At 44.2% G+C, this 22,919-nt stretch overlaps 1 protein-coding gene across 7 annotated transcripts in view; it reads left to right on the forward strand.

Annotated features, from left to right (window-relative positions):
• CSMD3 (CUB and Sushi multiple domains 3) overlaps nucleotides 1-22,919 on the forward strand; it is a 2,007,504-nt gene that overhangs the window by 226,776 nt on the left and 1,757,809 nt on the right. The gene's annotated exons all lie outside the window — the stretch shown is intronic.

The following is a 22,919-nucleotide window of genomic DNA, read 5'->3' on the forward strand; positions in this document are numbered from 1 at the left end:
AGTACCAGGTCAGTCTGTATGGCCACACTTTTATTAGCCGCTTGGGCTGCAATCGCATGTTTCAATTGACTGTAGTGGAGCCAGCCGGACGCCGGCAACTGAAACTCACTCTGTAACTGTGGGAACGATTTCAAAATTCCTCCGTCTAATATCTGATGTATGTATATTACACCCTTGCGTCTCCATTCCTCAATATTCCCCATTTTCCGAATCTCCGGGAGAGCACAGTGCTGTTTAATATGATATGATGGGTGCAATTTATTAAGAGGATAAAAATTTGGAAGGGAGTGCTTAAGGGAAAAAAAAGTGTCAATGAAAATTTATATTACAATCAGAAATTAGAGGAAATTTATATTTTTACTTCTATATTCTATGCATGTGTTTCTTCCATCTTTCCTTTTGTTTTCCTATAACTGTAATAATTTTACACACCATTTTTTTAAACTTCCATTTTGACTGTCTCATCTTCTCTTCCCTTCCTTTGGCCTCTTCAATTTTTATATTGCATTGTACAGCATTTTTTTTGTTCATTTCATTTTTTTTGTTTGTTGCTTTTTACTAAACAACATCATCTAGATGTTTGGAAAAATTAAATATTCCCCATGTACGTCAAACTTCAGTTCAAATGCCGTTAATGTTTTACAGCTATCCAGTGATAAATCTTTGGATACTTACTGTGCTGTGATAAATTGGCTTAAGTTCTCATATTGTCGCATGTTGTATTTCTCATAACTAAAAGCAGAAAGATGGTTAAAAAAAATGTAGTATATGCAATGAGGTCATGGCAGCTTCTTTTAATTTGTTAATTTTCTTTCAACCCGTGAAGTAGAAATGCTGTGCTCTAAGAGTGGCTCATAACTGAGTGCCAATATTGTAGACATGTACTGACCTTGATATTGATTTGTACTTGGTTTTAGTTGGTTGTCAGCTTTGAGCTGTTTTATATTACTTTAATTGATTAAAATATTTTTGGTTCATTTGGCTTCCTGCTTCAACTGCATTTCATCCAAGTGTCACACTTTCTGGCACCCACTCTTTTTTGAACCTGTGAAAAAAGTGATGCATACTAAAATTCCGATAGTGTATTCTTCATTTCCCTGAAAAAAACATGAAGCTATAGTACTGTGTAAAAGTTTTAGGAAAGTGTGGAAAAACTGCTACAAAGTAGGAATTCTTTAAAAAAAAAAAGTATTAACTTTTTAACAACTTAAAATCCGAAGTAAACTAACAAAAGAGAAATCTAAATCAAATTAATATTTGTTGCGACCTCTAGAGATAAGTGGAATTTTTTCTATATTATTATTATTATTATCATTATTTATTATTACAGCGCCATTTATTCCATGGCGCTTTACAAGTGAAAGAGGGTATACGTACAACAATCATTAACAGTACAAAACAGACTGGTATAGGAGGAGAGAGGACCCTGCCCGCGAGGGCTCACAGTCTACAGGGAATGGGTGATGGTACAATAGGTGAGGACAGAGCTGGTTGCTAAGTGGTATACTGGACTGAGGGTTATTGTAGGTTGTAGGCTTGTTGGAAGAGGTGGGTCTTCAGGTTCCTCTTGAAGCTTTTCACGGTAGGGGAGAGTCTAATATGCTGAGGTAGAGCATTTCAGAGTATGGGGGAAATCAAAAAAGTCTGTGGAGCCTCTGTTAGGAGTCTCGACATAGAAGCTAGCCAGATATCCCTCCAGGAAGGACCTAGCCAAGGAGTGGCTCTTTTTAGGAAACCACCATAACCACCATATTAAGTGGCCCTTTTAGTCAATATCCAACTATATGACAAGTTTAAAGATATGACAAGGGAAATACCAAGGCGAGGTATCCATCCACAGACAGCTGTTTTGGGGTATTGCCCCTTATCAGTGTGGAGTAGGATTCTGGCCATGTGGGAGCAATGCCTTGTAGACCAACAAGACAATACAATCACTGATTTCAGGGACACCAGCCAGAGAAAACAATGCCGGCAGCCAACGAGGGCGCTCAACACAGTGAAATCCTAGGTGCATTGCTCCCTGGTAAATATTCAGAAACTAGCCAGATATCCCTCCAGGAAGGACCTAGCGAAGGAGTGGCTCTTTTTAGGAAACCACCATAACCACCATATTAAGTGGCCCTTTTAGTCAATATCCAACTCTGACAAGTTTAAAGATATGACAAGGGAAATACCAAGGCCAGGTATAAGCGGAATGTTTTCTATATTATTATTATTATTATTATTATTATTTACTATTATAGCGCCATTTATTCCATGGCGCTTTACAAGGGAAAGAGGGTATACGTACAACAATCATTAACAATACAAAACAGACTGGTATAGGAGGAGAGAGGACCCTGCCCGTGAGGGCTCACAGTCTACAGGGAATGGGTGATGGTACAATAGGTGAGGACAAAGCTGGTTGCACAGTGGTGTACTGGACTGAGAGTTATTGTAGGTTGTAGGCTTGTTGGAAGAGATGGGTCTCAGGTTCCTCTTGAAGCTTTTCATGGTAGGGGAGAGTCTAATATGCTGAGGTAGAGCATTCCAGAGTATGGGGGAGTAACGGGAGAAATCTTGTACGCGATTGTGGAAAGAGGAGATAAGAGAGGAGTAAAGAAGGAGTTCTTGTGAGGATCTGAGGTTGTGTGCAGGTAGGTACTGGGAGGCTAGGTCACAGATGTAAGGAGGACACAGGTTGTGGATGGCTTTGTATGTCATGGTTATTATTTTGAACTGGAGTCGTTGGCTGATGGGAAGCCAGTGAAGGGATTGCCAGAGTGGTGAGGCTGGGGAATAGCGAGGGGAGAGGTGGATTAAGCGTGCTGCAAAGTTTAGGATAGATTGGAGGGGTGCAAGAGTATTGGAATGGAGGCCAGGTTGCAGTAGTCGAGGCGGGAGATGATGAGGGCATGCACTAATGTTTTTGCTGATTCTTGGTTAATGAAAGCACGGATCCGGGAGATATTTTTGAGTTGTAGTCTGCATGAGGTGAAGAGAGCTTGGATGTGTGGATTGAAGGATAAAGCAGAGTCGAGGTTACTCCAAGGCAACGAGCTTGTGAGTCTGGGGAGAGTGAACAACCTTCAAGTTTGATGGAAAGACTTGTTGGAGGAGTTGAGTGAGGAGGAGGAAAGACAATTAATTCTGTTTTGTCCATGTCACGCTTTTGCAGTCATGTCGAACAGATCTCAGCACTGGAGTAATGCAGTAGACTCAGTGAAGGAGGAGAGAGAAGGAGATAGAAAAGGGGACAAAGGGAAGGAGGATTTGCCCTTCTTTTGAACTGGAAGTTTCTTGCCTACCTAAGCTCGCCTTATGAAAGGAAGAGGTAAAAGGAGAGAGAGAGAGATTTGAAGAGTGGTATCTAAAGATGTAAGCCAGCCATGCTGTATAAAGTACACAGTACTGTGTCCAACTGTACTTCATTAATAAGAACACTGATCTGTGACTGACCTGACCATTAATGTACATGGTATAATCCTCTTTATAAAAATGGAAGTATGGCACTCATCGAGTTATGATTGGTGTCAGGATAGGGTCCAACTCTGTAATACTTAAGTCAAAGAATCCGGCGCTCAAATGTATTGAGTGAAACAAAAAGATCCTTTTAATGGGCTGCACCATGCATAGTGTACAAAATAATATGCCATATTTCCCAGTGATCAGTCTCATTACCTAGGCATCATCACATACTCATCAGCGCCACAGCGATTCCCACATTGTGCAACATTCACAGCCACATCCATCGTCCACAGTGGACACTACTGACAGTGTATTTTTTTGTAAAAGGTCCGTGAGACTGAAACGTCAAAAATATTATTTTGTACACTACACATGGTGCAACTCATTAAAGGTATCTTTTTGTTTCATTCAATAATAGAATGGTTTTTAACAGGGAGAAATGCAAAGTCATACATCTTGGCAAGAATAATGAAAAGAGCATATACAGCATGGGAGGAATAGAGTTATCCAACAGCATGTGTGAAAAAGACTTAGGTATACTACTAGATCACAGACTGAACATGAGTCAACAGTGTGACGCAGCAGCAAAAAAGGCAAACACCATTCTAGGATGTATTAACAGAAGCATACAGTCTAGATCACGTGAAGTCATTATCCCCCTTTACTCCTCTTTGGTCAGACCTCATCTGGAATATTGTGTCCAGTTCTGGGCACCACACTTTAAAAAAGACATCAACAAACTGGAGCAAGTTTAGAGAAGAGTGACCAGAATGGTGACTGGACTGCAAACCATGTCCTATGAGGAACGGTTACAGGATTTAGGATTGTTTAGCTTGCAAAGAGAGACTGAGAAGAGACTTAATAGCTGTCTACAAATATCATAAAGGCTGTCACACTGTAGAGGGATATGTTTTATTCTCATTTCCACAAGGACAAACTAGAAGCAATGGGATGAAACTGATGGGGAGGAGACACAGATTAGATATTAGAAAAAACTTTTTGACAGTGAGGCTGATCAATGAGTGGCACAGGCTGCCAAGAGAGGTTGTGAGTTCTCCTTCAATGGAAGTCTTTAAAAAGAGGTTGGACGGACATCTATCTGGGATGATTTAGTGAATCCTGCTTTAAGCAGGGGGTTGGACCAGATGATCCAGGAGGTCCATTCCAATTCTAATATTCTATGATTCTATGATTCTATATATATTTCCCCTTTGGGTTTAAATACTCTCATTTTCCCTCGACTTGTGCTGGTAATATTCAGTTCCTTTAAAAGCTCTGGATGCAAGCAGGTGGCTTGCATTCATGTGTAGGATCATTGCTACTCTTTGCTGAAGTTCTTTAAGAGGCATCTGGAGATAAGTTGTTCATGCGCTTTTCCCATGTCTGTGCTCCCTGTGTCTTCATTAGGGGTGCTTCACACACAGCGAGCTCGCTGCCGAGATCGCTGCTGAGTCACGCTTTTTGTGACGCAGCAGTGACCTCATTAGCGATCTCGCTGTGTGTGACAATGAGCAGCGATCTGGCCCCTGCTGCGAGATCGCTGCTCGTTACACACAGCCCTGGTTCGTTTTCTTCAAAGCCGCTCTCCCGCTGTGACACACAGATCGCTGTGTGTGACAGCGAGAGAGCGACAAATGAAGCGAGCAGGGAGCAGGAGCCGGCGTCTGACAGCTGAGGTAAGCTGTATCCAAGATAAACATCGGGTAACCAAGGTGGTTACCCGATATTTACCTTAGTTACGAGCCTCTGCAGCTCTCACGCTGCCTGTGCTGCCGGCTCCGGCTCTCTGCACATGTAGCTGCTGTACACATCGGGTTAATTAACCCGATGTGTACAGCAGCTAGGAGAGCAAGGAGCCAGCGCTAAGCAGTGTGCGCGGCTCCCTGCTCTCTGAACATGTAGCTGCATTACACATCGGGTTAATTAACCCGATGTGTACTGTAGCTATGGTAGGAGAGCAAGGAGCCAGCGCTCAGTGTGCGCGGCTCCCTGCTCCCTGCACACACAGCTGTGCGCTGGTAACTAATGTAAACATCGGGTAACCATACCCGATGTTTACCTTAGTTACCAGTCTCCGCAGCTTCCAGACGGCAGCTCCGTGCAAGCGCAGCGTCGCTTGCACGTCGCTGCTGGCTGGGGGCTGTTCACTGGTCGCTGGTGAGATCTGCCTGTTTGACAGCTCACCAGCGACCATGTAGCGATGCAGCAGCGATCCTGACCAGGTCAGATCGCTGGTCGGATCGCTGCTGCATCGCTAAGTGTGAAGGTACCCTTAGTGATTTTTGGGTGTTGATAAAGAGCTCATCCCACCCATTTCCTATCTACGGTCCAGCTCTAGGGTCATCCTAAGGTCATTTATCCAGCTAGGCGCATACGTGCAGAACCTATCTCCCCCTTTTCTAGACACAGGATTTCCTTTCCTTTTTATTATTTGCTTAGTACTCACCCGTACCTAGCGTGACACACAGGCATGTTTAGATTTTACTTGGAAAGCTGAAGCAGACACGTGATCTATTTAAACTTTTCAGCTTAGATAAGGTCTCAGCATTTGTGAGACAACTTAAAGGTACATGGCACATTATATAGTTTTACCTCATTAATGAAGCTGAACAATTCTCTCTAAGGCTGCTTTCACACATCCGGTTTGAGCCGTGCGGCTCAATCCGGCTGTGAAACCTATGCAACGGATGAGGCGAAAACACTGCATCCTTTGCATAAGTTTTTTACATGCGGCCAGTCCGGTTTTTGCCGCTTGCGGCATGCTACTGAGCATGCGCAGTGGACAAAACCGCATGTGGCGGCCGGATGCGGTTTTTGCAAAAAACATGCCAGGGAACGTTCCATCCGGCTGCCGCATCGGCTAAATCTGCCGCACGCGGCAAAAAACGGACGGAACGCAAGCCCATGCGGCACAATGCGGCGCCAATGCAAGTCAATGCTGGAAAAAATGAAACCGGTGGCAACAAAAAAAACGGTTTCGTTTTTTGCCGCATCGCGCCGCATCCGGCGTCCATAGGGGTGCATTGAAAAATGCCCGCATCGGCCGGATGCGGCACGATGCGTTTTTTTTTTGCCGGAGCAAAAAACGTGCCAGGGAACGTTCCATCCGGCCGCCGCATCGGCTAAATCTGCCGCACGCGGCAAAAAATGGACGGAACACAAGCCCATGCGGCACAATGCGGCGCCAATGCAAGTCAATGCTGGAAAAAACAAAACCGGCGGCAAAAAAAAAAACGGTTTCATTTTTTCAGCAGAGCGCCGGATTGTGCCGCCCTGCTACAGCCGGATGTGTGAAAGCAGCCTAAAAGGTAAACATACATTAAATATGGTAAGAGCTATAAGATGCTTTTAGGGATATCCTTTACAAAAAGTCAATGTCTATTCATTACTCTTCACCAAGTAACTTCCTCAAACATTTTGGAAAAATTATTTTTGTCGTTTTAAACTTTGCAATATTTTCCATTTTGCCAGGATACTGTATAACTTAATATAGGAAGATATAAAATATTCAAGTATTCTGCTATTTGAATGAATATTTTAGTATCAGATAATCCCACACCTTTAGTATGAAGATTAAGGTAGGCTAAGAATTGATCTTGGAAGGAAGGAAGTAATGTTCGTTGGATAATTAGATATATTTGGACAAAGTCTCAAATCAAACAATTCCATTGATTTCTTTATCCATTTCTTAAAGCAGCCCAAATACAGCAGAATCCAGAATAATATTAACTGGTTCACAAACTGTGAGATTTTCTATTTATTGAAAAGGAATTTCATTTTTATGTTTGGTAAAAGTTTTAGGTTATAAAGAGATGTAAATTGACGTTCACAGCAATTTATTAAATGCCTGGGCATTGTGAAATGTTTATTCGATCTGTCCTCTGTCTTAAAGGGAATTTGTAATCACGTTTTTGCTACTCCATCTGACATCAGCATAATTTAGAGGCAGAGATGATGACTTCAGCAATATATCACTTACTAAACTGCTTACGGTCATTTTGATAACATCACTATTTTCTCTGCTTCAGATCTAACAGTTATTTTAATGTGGAGCTGTATGACCCTGCCCACGCCACTGATTAGCGGCTTCCTTCAAATGTATAATGTAAAGTTCCCAATCAGTGGTGGGGGTGGAGTTGAAGACAGATTCATGAATATTTTTGATTACCTGACATAAGGCCAAGCAGTCTTCTAAAGATAATATATTGCTGATAAAAGAGTGATCCTATCAAAACTACACCAAGCAGCCCAGAAAGTGACTTACTGCTGGAATCAGGATAGCTGGCTCTACAGTATGCAGCACTCAGACTGGGTGGCAAAAACCTGGTGACAGGTTCCCTTTAAGTAGTGATGAGCGGACCCAAGGAAGTCCAGTTTGGTGAGTCCATCCAGACTTTAGATGAAGTTTGGTTTCGGACCGGGACTTGACCTGAACCAAAATGGAAGTTACTAATCGGGCAGTTCGGGTCTCTGCCCACATTCATATAGCCATAAAGAGAACACTTCCGGGGAGGGTAGGGGGTTTCCATTTTTTTTTGTACACACTACATCCAATCACGTTGCTGTTACCTCTAGTGCGAGCCGTTAAAACACCGCAAGTGGCTCGCACTAGGCTCAGCATCGAGCATACCCGAACACAGCGATGTGTGCGCGAGTGATTTGCCCACGTAAAGCTTCTGAACTCGAACTCTGTTTTTTTTTAAAGTCTGTTTGGAACGAACACTGAAGACAAAACCTCGGGTTCGCTCATCTCTTTCTTTATGAGTAAATGCCTTATTAGAGGAAATCTCTTCTACAAAAAATCCTCATTCAGAAATCTATTTTCAAAGTTTTTTTCTCTTTACTACATAGACTTTTTACAATATTATAAATTGTACATGCTTAGTATATAAAATTAAATCAATATCAAATTTTACTATAAATAATATCCATAGTTTCTAAAAGAATTAGATTGAAAAATTATCTTGTACAATATTTCAATGAGACACCTGTTGTAGATTTCAATATGTCTGATCCTTTATTATTTTGTAATGTCATCATAGAAAAATAAATATATGTATTTAATGGTGATGACAAGCAAATCTGCCGATATTGGAATTTGGTAATTGGGCAATATTGCAAATTTAATGTTCAATTTTATGCTCTCTCTAAATCCCAAAAGAAGAAAAAAACATAGGTTATAAAAAAAAAATGTAAAATAATAACTTGCCGATCACCTTCCCATCCTCTGCCACAGCCAACTGTCTTGTCCTCCGCTCTTTACAGTCTCTTTATTCCCCATGTCTCCTGGCATGCATTCTTCACTTTAGACCCGCAACTAGAGATGAGCGAACCGGTCCCGGTTCGGCTCGAGGTCGGTTCGCCGAACGGAGGTCCCGTTCGAGTTCGGCTCGTCGAACGTTCGACGAACCGAACTCGAACTGCATAGGAAACAATGGCAGGCAATCACAAACACATAAAAACACCTAGAAAACACCCTCAAAGGTGTCCAAAAGGTCACAAACAACTCACAACACAACACAAACACATGGGAAAGTGACAAGGACATATACTTATGCAAAAACAAAAGAGCTGGACAAGGAAAAAGAGGAGGAGACACAGATATAGGCATGGCACGCCCTTCTAAAGTCAAGTAAAACACCGCAAGGTGACTCCAAGCGGAGTCTCCCTTTTTTCCAAAAATTGGGCCCCACACACACCCACCCATTCAGTGGCAGCACTTGTGCCCTAGTTGTACACTTCACAGCTAGATTTGCATCAAGCACATTCAAAAATACGCCATAATTAACCGTCCCCAGGATGACACCAGGGTAGGTAGCAAAGTCTTTCCTGATCCCAGCTCTGTTCATCTTGGCTTCTTTTAAAAACACAGCAAGCAAGGGTTACTCCAAGCGGAGTCTCCCTTTTTTCCAAAAATTGGGCCACACAGACACCCACCCCATCAGTGGCAGCACTTGGGCCCTAGTTGCAAACAGGATGTTTTGATTTGCATCAAGCACATTCAAAAATAAGCCATAATTAACCGTCCCCAGCATGACACCGGGGTAGGTAGATAAAGTCTTTGCTGAACCATGACTTGTTCATCTTGGCTTCTTTTAAAAACAATGTAAGCAAGGGTTACTCCAAGCGGAGTCTCCCTTTTTTTCCAAAAATTGTGCCCCACACACACCCACCCCTTCAGTGGCAGCACTTGGGCCCTAGTTGTACAATTCACAGCTAGATTTGCATCAAGCACATTCAAAAATACGCCATAATTAACTGTCCCCAGGATGACACCAGGGTAGGTAGCAAAGTCTTTCCTGATCCCAGCTCTGTTCATCTTGGCTTCTTTTAAAAACACAGCAAGCAAGGGTTACTCCAAGCGGAGTCTCCCTTTTTTCCAAAAATTGGGCCACACAGACACCCACCCCATCAGTGGCAGCACTTGGGCCCTAGTTGCAAACAGGATGTTTTGATTTGCATCAAGCACATTCAAAAATACGCCATAATTAACCGTCCACAGCATGACACCGGGGTAGGTAGATAAAGTCTTTGCTGAACCATGACTTGTTCATCTTGGCTTCTTTTAAAAACAATGTAAGCAAGGGTTACTCCAAGCGGAGTCTCCCTTTTTTTCCAAAAATTGTGCCCCACACACACCCACCAATTCAGTGGCAGCACTTGTGCCCTAGTTGTACACTTCACAGCTAGATTTGCATCACGCACATTCCAAATCCACAAGCATTTACTCTCCCCAGGATGACACAGGGGTTGTAAATTCCTTCTGGATCCATGACTTGTTCATTTTGATGAACGTCAGTCTGTCCACATTGTCACTGGACAGACGCGTGCGCTTATCTGTCAGCACACACCCAGCAGCACTGAAGACACGTTCAGAGACAACGCTGGCAGCTGGACACGACAAAATCTCCAAGGCGTAAGTTGAGAGCTCTGGCCATTTTTCTAGGTTTGAAGCCCAAAAGGAGCAAGGCTCCATTTGCAAAGTCATGGCATCGATGTTCATTTGGAGATACTCCTGTATCATCCTCTCCAGCCGTTGAATATGTCTCAGACTTGTTGTTTCTGGTGGCCTTGCAAAGGAGGGTCTAAAAAAATTATGAAAAGATTCCATAAAATTGCTGTTACCAGCACCAGATACGGTCCTACTGGTACGTGTAGACTGTTGAAGATGACGAGACCGTCCCATGTTTGTCAAGTTACAACTGGGAGATTCACTCCCTGCACCTGCACGGTTGTTTGGTGGAAAAGCGGATCTAAGATCGAGTAACAGCTTTTGCTGATACTCCTGTATACGTGCGTCCCTTTCTATGGCTGGAATTATGTCACAAAATTTGGACTTGTACCGGGGATCTAATAGTGTGGCAAGCCAGTAGTCATCATCACTTCTAATTTTGACAATACGAGGGTCATGTTGGAGGTAGTGCAACAAGAAGGCACTCATGTGTCTTGCGCAGCCATGCGGACCAAGTCCACGCTGTGTTTGTGGCATAGAGGTGCTAACCGTTCTTTCTTCCTCTGACATCTCCCCCCAACCTCTTTCAACTGAAATTTGACCAAGGTCTCCCTCATCTGCTGAGTCTTCCATGTCCATGGACAGTTCGTCCTCCATTTCCTCATGTCCTCCTGCACCTTCCTCAACATCTCGCCTGCTACCATGCGCCCTTGTTGATCCCTGTCCCCCATGGTCCCATGCCTGGCGCCTTGGTGATGATGAACGTCTGGACCTTGGTGATGTTGTTGTGTCTTGCACATATGAATCCTCCTGTAGTTCATCCCCTTCCTGTTGTCCCACCCCCTGACTCCGAATAGTGTTTAGCGTGTGTTCCAGCATGTAAGTGACTGGAATCGTCATGCTGATAATGGCATTGTCAGCGCTAAACATATTCGTCGCCATGTCGAAACTGTGCAGAAGGGTGCATAGGTCCTTGATCTGGGACCACTCCATCAGGGTGATCTGCCCCACCTCTGCATCTCGTTGGCCCAGGCTATACGTCATGACGTATTGCACCAGGGCACGGCGGTGCTGCCACAGTCGCTGTAACATGTGGAGAGTTGAATTCCAGCGTGTTGCCACATCGCATTTCAGGCGATGAACCGGCAGGCCGAAAGACTTCTGGAGCGATGCAAGTCGCTCAGCTGCGGCGCTTGAACGGCGGAAGTGAGCAGACAGTTTTCGTGCCCTGTTCAGAAGGCCATCTAGGCCGGGATACTGTGTTAAAAAATGCTGCACAACAAGGTTCAACACGTGAGCCATACAAGGTACGTGTGTCACCTTGCCCAGGCAAAGGGCCGCACCCAGGTTTGCAGCATTGTCGCACACGGCCTTACCAGGCTGCAGGTTGAGTGGAGACAACCATTTATTAAACTCGGACCGCAGAGCTGACCACAACTCCTCAGCTGTGTGACTCTTATTCCCAAGACATGTCAAGCTAAAGACCGCCTGATGCCGTTGCGCTCTGCTGCCAGCATAGTAATGAGGGGTGCGTGATTCCTTTTGCGCAGTGAGAACGCTGGTGGCCTGACCAGGCAGGCTTGGGGCGGAGGTGGAGGACCCAGATGAGGTGGAGGATGCAGAAGCAGTGGCAGAACTTGGACAGACAGAGGATTGACACACAAGTCGTGGGGATGGCAAGACTTGTGCAGCAGACCCTTCACCATCTATCACCATAGTTACCCATTGCCCAGTCAGCGACATGTAACGTCCCTGTCCATGCTTACTGGTCCAAGTATCGGTGGTGAAATGCACCCGTTCACACATAGAGTTTCTCAATGAAGCGGTGATGTTGTGTGCGACATGCTGGTGTAATGCGGGCACACCTTTCTTAGAAAAGTAGTGGCGACTAGGCATCTGGTACTGGGGCACAGCGACAGACATAAGGTCTCTAAAATCCTGTGTGTCCACTAGGCGGAAAGGCAGCATTTCTGTAGCCAACAGCTTACAGAGGGATAGATTCAACCTCGTAGCTTTGTCATGGGTCGCAGGAAATGGCCTTTTATTTGTCCACATCTGAGGGACAGAGATCTGGCTGCTGTGTGTAGACGGTGTTGAGTAGGGTGTCCCTGGAAAAATGCAGGTTTGTGAGGAAAGTGCAGGCGGAGACATGATGTTGCCTTCATCCAAAGTTGGTGCTATTGATGTCTGAGAGAGCTGGACACACTCACTTGTTTCCCCTTCCAAAACAACTGACGACCTACCAAGCAAACTGCCTGTTGCGGTTACAGTGGTGGAAGTTGTGGGTGGAAAAACAGGTGTGACAGCTGTCCCCACAGTCCTAGAAGATGACGAGCGCGCGGATGCACTGGAAGGGGCAGGCGGTGGATGGTTCGCTGCGCTAGGCCGCATTGCAGTACGGTGAGCTTCCCACCGGGCCATATGATATTTATTCATGTGACGATTCATGGAAGAAGTTGTCAAACTGCTGAGGTTTTGACCTCTACTAAGAGAACCATGACAAATTTTACAGATCACATAATTTGGGTGATCTTTTTCTATGTCAAAAAAGGACCAGGCTAGGCAAGGCTTAGAGGCCATGCGACCTGTTGATCCACCCCGAATAATGCTCAGAGGCAGAGTGGTGGCTGAGGATGCAGTTGTAGACGTGCTACCAGTACTCCGACTCTGTCCAGGAAGGCGCAAGGTAACTTCGTCATCAGTTGCATCCTCCTCCACCACCTCTGTTGACCTCCTCGAGTGCCTGACTGTGGGTTGACAGTAGGTGGGATCTAGAACTTCATCATCAATTGTTGTGTTTGCACTCCCCTCCCCCTCAGACCGAGCCTCTTCTTGCCCTGACCGAATATTTAAGTTGTCATCTCAATCGGGTATCTGAGTCTCATCTTCATCAGTATGTTCCTCATTGTCTATAACCACAGGTGTTACAGTTTGTGACAAAGGGTCAACATTATGCTCAGAATCTTTGTCCTCACAGCCTGAATCAGAGTCACAAAGGTTCTGGGCATCACTGCAGACGATTTCCTGGTCTGTACTCACTGTAGCTTGGGAGCAGACCTCTGATTCCCAGGCTATAGTGTGACTGAACAGCTCTGCAGACTCAGCCATCTCAGTTCCACCATACTGTGCAGGGCTGATGGAGACTTCAGAGCTGGGAGGAATCAAATTTGATTGGGATGACAACTCAGAGGACTGGTGTTTTTTGGATGCGGTACTTGAAGTGGCTGAGAGGGCACTTGTTGGACCACTTGAGATCCATTCAAGCATTTTCCTTTTTTGCCCATCATCTTCCTTTGTTCCTGTTGTTCGTGTCCGTAAAAAAGGGAGCACATCGGATTGTCCACGGTAAGTAGTAGACATCTTACTTTTGCTGGTAGATGGTCTAACATCAGCAGATGATAATGGAGCTTTGCAACCTTCCCCACGGACAAAACCTTTTTTGCCTTTTCCACCACGCCTCTTCCCCTTTCCACCAGCATCTGTCATTTTGCCACTCATGTTGATTGCGACAAGATTGTGGACTGAAAATGTGGTAGTAAAAATTGAGAGGTGGTGTAGATTGCTGTGGTGGTCTAGCTTTATTAACAGCAGAATAATAAAGAATAAATATCCCTGACAATGCAAAAATGGCCCTTAAACTGGCAGCAAAAATTGCTAGTATAATGGCTTAGTTATAATGAGTTGGAGTGTGCAATGCAGGCAGACGCGCTCTGCAAATGTCTTTGCACTAGTGGGACTATAGCATAGTCCAATAGCCACGTTTAGGATGCCACTAGGTACACTGAGTGTTTGCTAGTATAATGGCTTAGTTATAATGAGTTGGAGTGTGTAATGCAGGCAGATGTGCTCTGCAAATGTCTTTGCACTAGTGTGACTATAGCAAAGTCCAATAGCCACGTTTAGGATGCCACTAGGTACACTGAGTGTTTGCTAGTATAATGGCTTAGTTATAATTAGTTGGAGTGTGCAATGCAGGCAGACGTGCTCTGCAAATGTCTTTGCACTAGTGGGACTATAGCAAAGTCCAATAGCCACGTTTAGGATGCCACTAGGTACACTGAGTGTTTGCTAGTATAATGGCTTAGTTATAATGAGTTGGAGTGTGCAATGCAGGCATAGGTGCTGCAAATGTCTTTGCACTAGTGTGACTAGACAAAAGTCCAATAGCCACGTTTAGGATGCCACTAGGTACACTGAGTGTTTGCTAGTATAATGGCTTAGTTATAATGAGTTGGAGTGTGCAATGCAGGCAGACGTGCTCTTCAAATGTCTTTGCACTAGTGGGACTATAGCAAAGTCCAATAGCCACGTTTAGGATGCCACTAGGTACACTGAGTGTTTGCTAGTATAATGGCTTAGTTATAATGAGTTGGAGTGTGCAATGCAGGCAGACGTGCTCTGCAAATATCTTTGCACTAGTGTGACTATAGCAAAGTCCAATAGCCACGTTTAGGATGCCACTAGGTACACTGAGTGTTTGCTAGTATAATGGCTTAGTTATAATGAGTTGGAGTGTGCAATGCAGGCAGACGTGCTCTGCAAATGTCTTTGCATTAGTGGCACTATAGCAAAGTCCAATAGCCACGTTTAGAATGCCACTAGGTACACTGAGTGTTTGCTAGTATAATGGCTTAATTATAATGAGTTGGAGTGTGCAATGCAGGCAGACGTGCTCTGCAAATGTCTTTGCACTAGTGGGACTATAGCAAAGTCCAATAGCCACGTTTAGGATGCCACTAGGTACACTGAGTGTTTGCTAGTATAATGGCTTAGTTATAATGAGCTGGAGTGTGCAATGCAGGCATAGGTGCTGCAAATGTCTTTGCACTAGTGTGACTAGACAAAAATCCAATAGCCAAGTTTAGGATGCCACTAGGTACACTGAGTGTTTGCTAGTATAATGGCTTAGTTATAATGAGTTGGAGTGTGCAATGCAGACAGACGTGCTCTGCAAATGTCTTTGCACTAGTGGGACTATAGCTAAGTCCAATAGCCACGTTTAGGATGCCACTAGGTACACTGAGTGTTTGCTAGTATAATGGCTTAGTTATAATGAGTTGGAGTGTGCAATGCAGGCAGACGTGCTCTGCAAATGTCTTTGCACTAGTGTGACTATAGCAAAGTCCAATAGCCACGTTTAGGATGCCACTAGGTACACTGAGTGTTTGCTAGTATAATGGCTTAGTTATAATGAGTTGGAGTGTGCAATACAGGCAGACGTGCTCTGCAAATGTCTTTGCACTAGTGGGACTATAGCAAAGTCCAATAGCCACGTTTAGGATGCCACTAGGTACACTGAGTGTTTGCTAGTATAATGGCTTATTTATAATGAGCTGGAGTGTGCAATGCAGGCATAGGTGCTGCAAATGTCTTTGCACTAGTGTGACTAGACAAAAGTCCAATAGCCACGTTTAGGATGCCACTAGGTACACTGAGTGTTTGCTAGTATAATGGCTTAGTTATAATGAGTTGGAGTGTGCAATGCAGGCAGACGTGCTCTGCAAATGTCTTTGCACTAGTGGGACTATAGCAAAGTCCAATAGCCACGTTTAGGATGCCACTAGGTACACTGAGTGTTTGCTAGTATAATGGCTTAGTTATAATGAGTTGGAGTGTGCAATGCAGGCAGACGTGCTCTGCAAATGTCTTTGCACTAGTGGGACTATAGCAAAGTCCAATAGCCACGTTTAGGATGCCACTAGGTACACTGAGTGTTTGCTAGTATAATGGCTTAGTTATAATGAGTTGGAGTGTGCAATGCAGGCAGACGTGCTCTGCAAATGTCTTTGCACTAGTGGGACTATAGCAAAGTCCAATAGCCACGTTTAGGATGCCACTAGGTACACTGAGTGTTTGCTAGTATAATGGCTTAGTTATAATGAGCTGGAGTGTGCAATGCAGGCATAGGTGCTGCAAATGTCTTTGCACTAGTGTGACTAGACAAAAGTCCAATAGCCACGTTTAGGATGCCGCTAGGTACACTGAGTGTTTGCTAGTATAATGGCTTAGTTATAATGAGTTGGAGTGTGCAATGCAGGCATAGGTGCTGCAAATGTCTTTGCACTAGTGTGACTAGACAAAAGTCCAATAGCCACGTTTAGGATGCCACTAGGTACACTGAGTGTTTGCTAGTATAATGGCTTAGTTATAATGAGTTGGAGTGTGCAATGCAGGCATAGGTGCTGCAAATGTCTTTGCACTAGTGTGACTAGACAAAAGTCCAATAGCCACGTTTAGGATGCCACTAGGTACACTGAGTGTTTGCTACTATAATGGCTTAGTTATAATGAGTTGGAGTGTGCAATGCAGGTAGAGGTGCTGCAAATGTCTTTGCACTAGTGTGACTAGACAAAAGTCCAATAGCCACGTTTAGGATGCCACTAGGTACACTGAGTGTTTGCTAGTATAATGGCTTAGTTATAATGAGTTGGAGTGTGCAATGCAGGCAGACGTGCTCTGCAAATGTCTTTGCACTAGTGGGACTATAGCAAAGTCCAATAGCCACGTTTAGGATGCCACTAGGTACACTGAGTGTTTGCTAGTATAATGGCTTAGTTATAATGAGTTGGAGTGTGCAATGCAGGCAGACGTGCTCTGCAAATGTCTTTGCACTAGTGGGACTATAGCAAAGTCCAATAGCCACGTTTAGGATGCCACTAGGTACACTGAGTGTTTGCTAGTATAATGGCTTAGTTATAATGAGCTGGAGTGTGCAATGCAGGCATAGGTGCTGCAAATGTCTTTGCACTAGTGTGACTAGACAAAAGTCCAATAGCCACGTTTAGGATGCCGCTAGGTACACTGAGTGTTTGCTAGTATAATGGCTTAGTTATAATGAGTTGGAGTGTGCAATGCAGGCATAGGTGCTGCAAATGTCTTTGCACTAGTGTGACTAGACAAAAGTCCAATAGCCACGTTTAGGATGCCACTAGGTACACTGAGTGTTTGCTAGTATAATGGCTTAGTTATAATGAGTTGGAGTGTGCAATGCAGGCATAGGTGCTGCAAATGTCTTTGCACTAGTGTGACTAGACAAAAGTCCAATAGCCACGTTTAGGATGCCACTAGGTACACTGAGTGTTTGCTACTATAATGGCTTAGTTATAATGAGTTGGAGTGTGCAATGCAGGTAGAGGTGCTGCAAATGTCTTTGCACTAGTGTGACTAGACAAAAGTCCAATAGCCACGTTTAGGATGCCACTAGGTACACTGAGTGTTTGCTAGTATAATGGCTTAGTTATAATGAGTTGGAGTGTGCAATGCAGGCAGACGTGCTCTGCAAATGTCTTTGCACTAGTGGGACTATAGCAAAGTCCAATAGCCACGTTTAGGATGCCACTAGGTACACTGAGTGTTTGCTAGTATAATGGCTTAGTTATAATGAGTTGGAGTGTGCAATGCAGGCAGACGTGCTCTGCAAATGTCTTTGCACTAGTGTGACTATAGCAAAGTCCAATAGCCACGTTTATGATGCCACTAGGTACACTGAGTGTTTGCTAGTATAATGGCTTAGTTATAATGAGTTGGAGTGTGCACTGCAGGCAGACGTGCTCTGCAAATGTCTTTGCACTAGTGGGGCTATAGCAAAGTCCAATAGCCACGTTTAGGATGCCACTAGGTACACTGAGTGTTTGCTAGTATAATGGCTTAGTTATAATGAGCTGGAGTGTGCAATGCAGGCAGAGGTGCTGCAAATGTCTTTGCACTAGTGTGACTAGACAAAAGTCCAATAGCCACGTTTAGGATGCCACTAGGTACACTGAGTGTTTGCTAGTATAATGGCTTAGTTATAATGAGTTGGAGTGTGTAATGCAGACAGACGTGCTCTGCAAATGTCTTTGCACTAGTGGGACTATAGCAAAGTCCAATAGCCACGTTTAGGATGCCACTAGGTACACTGAGTGTTTGCTAGTATAATGGCTTAGTTATAATGAGTTGGAGTGTGCAATGCAGGTAGAGGTGCTGCAAATGTCTTTGCACTAGTGTGACTAGACAAAAGTCCAATAGCCACATTTAGGATGCCACTAGGTACACTGAGTGTTTGCTAGTATAATGGCTTAGTTATAATGAGTTGGAGTGTGCAATGCAGGCAGACGTGCTCTGCAAATGTCTTTGCACTAGTGGGACTATAGCAAAGTCCAATAGCCACGTTTAGGATGCCACTAGGTACACTGAGTGTTTGCTAGTATAATGGCTTAGTTATAATGAGCTGGAGTGTGCAATGCAGGCATAGGTGCTGCAAATGTCTTTGCACTAGTGTGACTAGACAAAAGTCCAATAGCCACGTTTAGGATGCCACTAGGTACACTGAGTGTTTGCTAGTATAATGGCTTAGTTATAATGAGTTGGAGTGTGCAATGCAGGCATAGGTGCTGCAAATGTCTTTGCACTAGTGTGACTAGACAAAAGTCCAGTAGCCACGTTTAGGATGCCACTAGGTACACTGAGTGTTTGCTAGTATAATGGCTTAGTTATAATGAGTTGGAGTGTGCAATGCAGGCATAGGTGCTGCAAATGTCTTTGCACTAGTGTGACTAGACAAAAGTCCAATAGCCACGTTTAGGATGCCACTAGGTACACTGAGTGTTTGCTAGTATAATGGCTTAGTTATAATGAGTTGGAGTGTGCAATGCAGACAGACGTGCTCTGCAAATGTCTTTGCACTAGTGGGACTATAGCAAAGTCCAATAGCCACGTTTAGGATGCCACTAGGTACACTGAGTGTTTGCTAGTATAATGGCTTAGTTATAATGAGTTGGAGTGTGCAATGCAGGTAGAGGTGCTGCAAATGTCTTTGCACTAGTGTGACTAGACAAAAGTCCAATAGCCACATTTAGGATGCCACTAGGTACACTGAGTGTTTGCTAGTATAATGGCTTAGTTATAATGAGTTGGAGTGTGCAATGCAGGCAGACGTTCTCTGCAAATGTCTTTGCACTAGTGGGACTATAGCAAAGTCCAATAGCCACGTTTAGGATGCCACTAGGTACACTGAGTGTTTGCTAGTATAATGGCTTAGTTATAATGAGTTGGAGTGTGCAATGCAGGCATAGGTGCTGCAAATGTCTTTGCACTAGTGTGACTAGACAAAAGTCCAATAGCCACGTTTAGGATGCCACTAGGTACACTGAGTGTTTGCTAGTATAATGGCTTAGTTATAATGAGTTGGAGTGTGCAATGCAGGCATAGGTGCTGCAAATGTCTTTGCACTAGTGTGACTAGACAAAAGTCCAATAGCCACGTTTAGGATGCCACTAGGTACACTGAGTGTTTGCTAGTATAATGGCTTAGTTATAATGAGTTGGAGTGTGCAATGCAGGTAGAGGTGCTGCAAATGTCTTTGCACTAGTGTGACTAGACAAAAGTCCAATAGCCACGTTTAGGATGCCACTAGGTTCACTGAGTGTTTGCTAGTATAATGGCTTAGTTATAATGAGTTGGAGTGTGCAATGCAGGCAGACGTGCTCTGCAAATGTCTTTGCACTAGTGGGACTATAGCAAAGTCCAATAGCCACGTTTAGGATGCCACTAGGTACACTGAGTGTTTGCTAGTATAATGGCTTAGTTATAATGAGTTGGAGTGTGCAATGCAGGCAGACGTGCTCTGCAAATGTCTTTGCACTAGTAGGACTATAGCAAAGTCCAATAGCCACGTTTAGGATGCCACTAGGTACACTGAGTGTTTGCTAGTATAATGGCTTAAATATAATGAGTTGGAGTGTGCAATGCAGGTAGAGGTGCTGCAAATGTCTTTGCACTAGTGTGACTAGACAAAAGTCCAATAGCCACGTTTAGGATGCCACTAGGTACACTGAGTGTTTGCTAGTATAATGGCTTAGTTATAATGAGTTGGAGTGTGCAATGCAGGCATAGGTGCTGCAAATGTCTTTGCACTAGTGTGACTAGACAAAAGTCCAATAGCCACGTTTAGGATGCCACTAGGTACACTGAGTGTTTGCTAGTATAATGGCTTAGTTATAATGAGTTGGAGTGTGCAAAGCAGGTAGAGGTGCTGCAAATGTCTTTGCACTAGTGGGACTATAGCAAAGTCCAATAGCCACGTTTAGGATGCCACTAGGTACACTGAGTGTTTGCTAGTATAATGGCTTAGTTATAATGAGTTGGAGTGTGCAATGCAGGCAGACGCGCTCTGCAAATGTCTTTGCACTAGTGGGACTATAGCAAAGTCCAATAGCCACGTTTAGGATGCCACTAGGTATACTGAGTGTTTGCTAGTATAATGGCTTAGTTATAATGAGTTGGAGTGTGCAATGCAGGCAGACGTGCTCTGCAAATGTCTTTGCACTAGTAGGACTATAGCAAAGTCCAATAGCCACGTTTAGGATGCCACTAGGTACACTGAGTGTTTGCTAGTATAATGGCTTAAATATAATGAGTTGGAGTGTGCAATGCAGGTAGAGGTGCTGCAAATGTCTTTGCACTAGTGTGACTAGACAAAAGTCCAATAGCCACGTTTAGGATGCCACTAGGTACACTGAGTGTTTGCTAGTATAATGGCTTAGTTATAATGAGTTGGAGTGTGCAATGCAGGTAGAGGTGCTGCAAATGTCTTTGCACTAGTGTGACTAGACAAAAGTCCAATAGCCACGTTTAGGATGCCACTAGGTACACTGAGTGTTTGCTAGTATAATGGCTTAGTTATAATGAGTTGGAGTGTGCAATGCAGGCAGACGTGCTCTGCAAATGTATTTGCACTAGTGGGACTATAGCAAAGTCCAATAGCCACGTTTAGGATGCCACTAGGTACACTGAGTGTTTGCTAGTATAATGGCTTAGTTATAATGAGTTGGAGTGTGCAGAGGACAGGAGGGTACAGTGCCAGGATTGTGGGGCTCTGGGTAGAGGAATGGAAGCCTGCCTTTCTATTTCCTCCTAATAGGGAAATGCAGGGAGGAAATCCCTGACCTTGGCTACACAGACGCTGTCTCTGTTTTCAGGACCTGTCACCTATGGCTCTGACCCTGCCGGTACGAGCCCTTAAAAGGACTGATAGAAAGTGCTCTCCCTAAGCTGTCCAGCGCTGTGTATGGAGCGCATACAGCTGTATCAGCGATAGGACAAAGGACGGAGCTGCGCCAGTGATGTCTGACACCAAAGACGCAGAAGAGATAATGGCGTCCTGGAGGAAAATGTCCGGTTTTATAATGCAGGGACATGTGACATGGACATCCTATCACACATGCCGTAGCTTCTCTGGCTAAAAGTCAACTTAGCTGTGTGTGTGTCTGGGATTGGCTGACATGCTGGCCCGCCCCACTACACGCGCGCGCTTAGGGAAGGAGGACAAGGAAAAAAAAAAAAAAAATGGCGATCGCCATTATAGAAACAGCAGTGATCTGAAGGCGCTGTTCACGCACACTATACACTGAAATGTCATAATAGTGTGATTCACAGAGTGACTTACACTATTACAGCGGAAACCAAGCTAGGATTTATCTGTTTTTTTGCTGCAAGAACCGTTCTCGAACGTTTCTAGAACTATCGAGCTTTTGCAAAAAGCTCGAGTTCTAGTTCGATCTAGAACAGGCCCCAAAATCACTCGAGCCTAGAACTGGAAAACCTCGAACCACGAACCGCGCTCAACTCTACCCGCAACACACATCCGTTTTTTTTGTACGTGTGCGGTTCGTATTTGCACGTACCGGAGACACGGAGACCCATGTTATTGAATGGTAGATGGCACACACACGTAAAATCCCACGGAACGTGTGTCCGTGTGGTAAGTACGTGTGTGCGCTTTTCTACACGGACGACATGTCCGTTTTTGGCCGGCAGCACGCAGGCACGGACCCACTTTAGTCTATGGGTCCGTGCCTGCACGGACCGCACACGGAGTATGTCCGTGTTCAGCACGTATCGTCCGTGTCCGTTTTTCATCACGAAATCTGAAACACTTGTTTCCAATCTATCAGGTCAATTGAAAGCAAACAACAACACCAGGATCTCATGATGAATGATTAACAACGTTAATTGGGTAAGAATGCGGGCCTTTATAAACGGACAGCACACGGACAGCACACGTACGTATTTTATGTCAATATGGACATTCCACACGCACACACGGCTCGCATACACCATCACACGGATGCCGTACGTACCAGAGAAACGCCCCTAAAAAACGGAACACGGACCCGAAAAACGGACCGTAAGACACGTACGGTTTTTTTTGCGGAAGTGTGTTTTAGGCCTTAGGCATTTTTCCTTTGTTCTATGACTTTGGTCATAAGAAAAGAGAAGACAGCTGCAAGGAACCAGAGGTAGTGTACACGCATAAATAAAAATAATTACATATATTGAAAAATATGCCACACAGCAGTGATACACATGGGTATTCTTTTCCATCAGGCATTTACAACTCTGGTGTTATTGCATTTGTATATGTTCTATTTCCCCGTTGTGTTTTGATCTGGCAACTTAATTTATTGCATATGATTTGTGTACCTTCCAATATATCTATGGTTGCACTTTAACATTCTTAACTACTTGTGTGTATTCCACA

Source organism: Anomaloglossus baeobatrachus, chromosome 6, assembly GCF_048569485.1.
Source record: "Anomaloglossus baeobatrachus isolate aAnoBae1 chromosome 6, aAnoBae1.hap1, whole genome shotgun sequence".
In the NCBI taxonomy this organism is placed as follows: Eukaryota; Metazoa; Chordata; class Amphibia; order Anura; family Aromobatidae; genus Anomaloglossus; species Anomaloglossus baeobatrachus.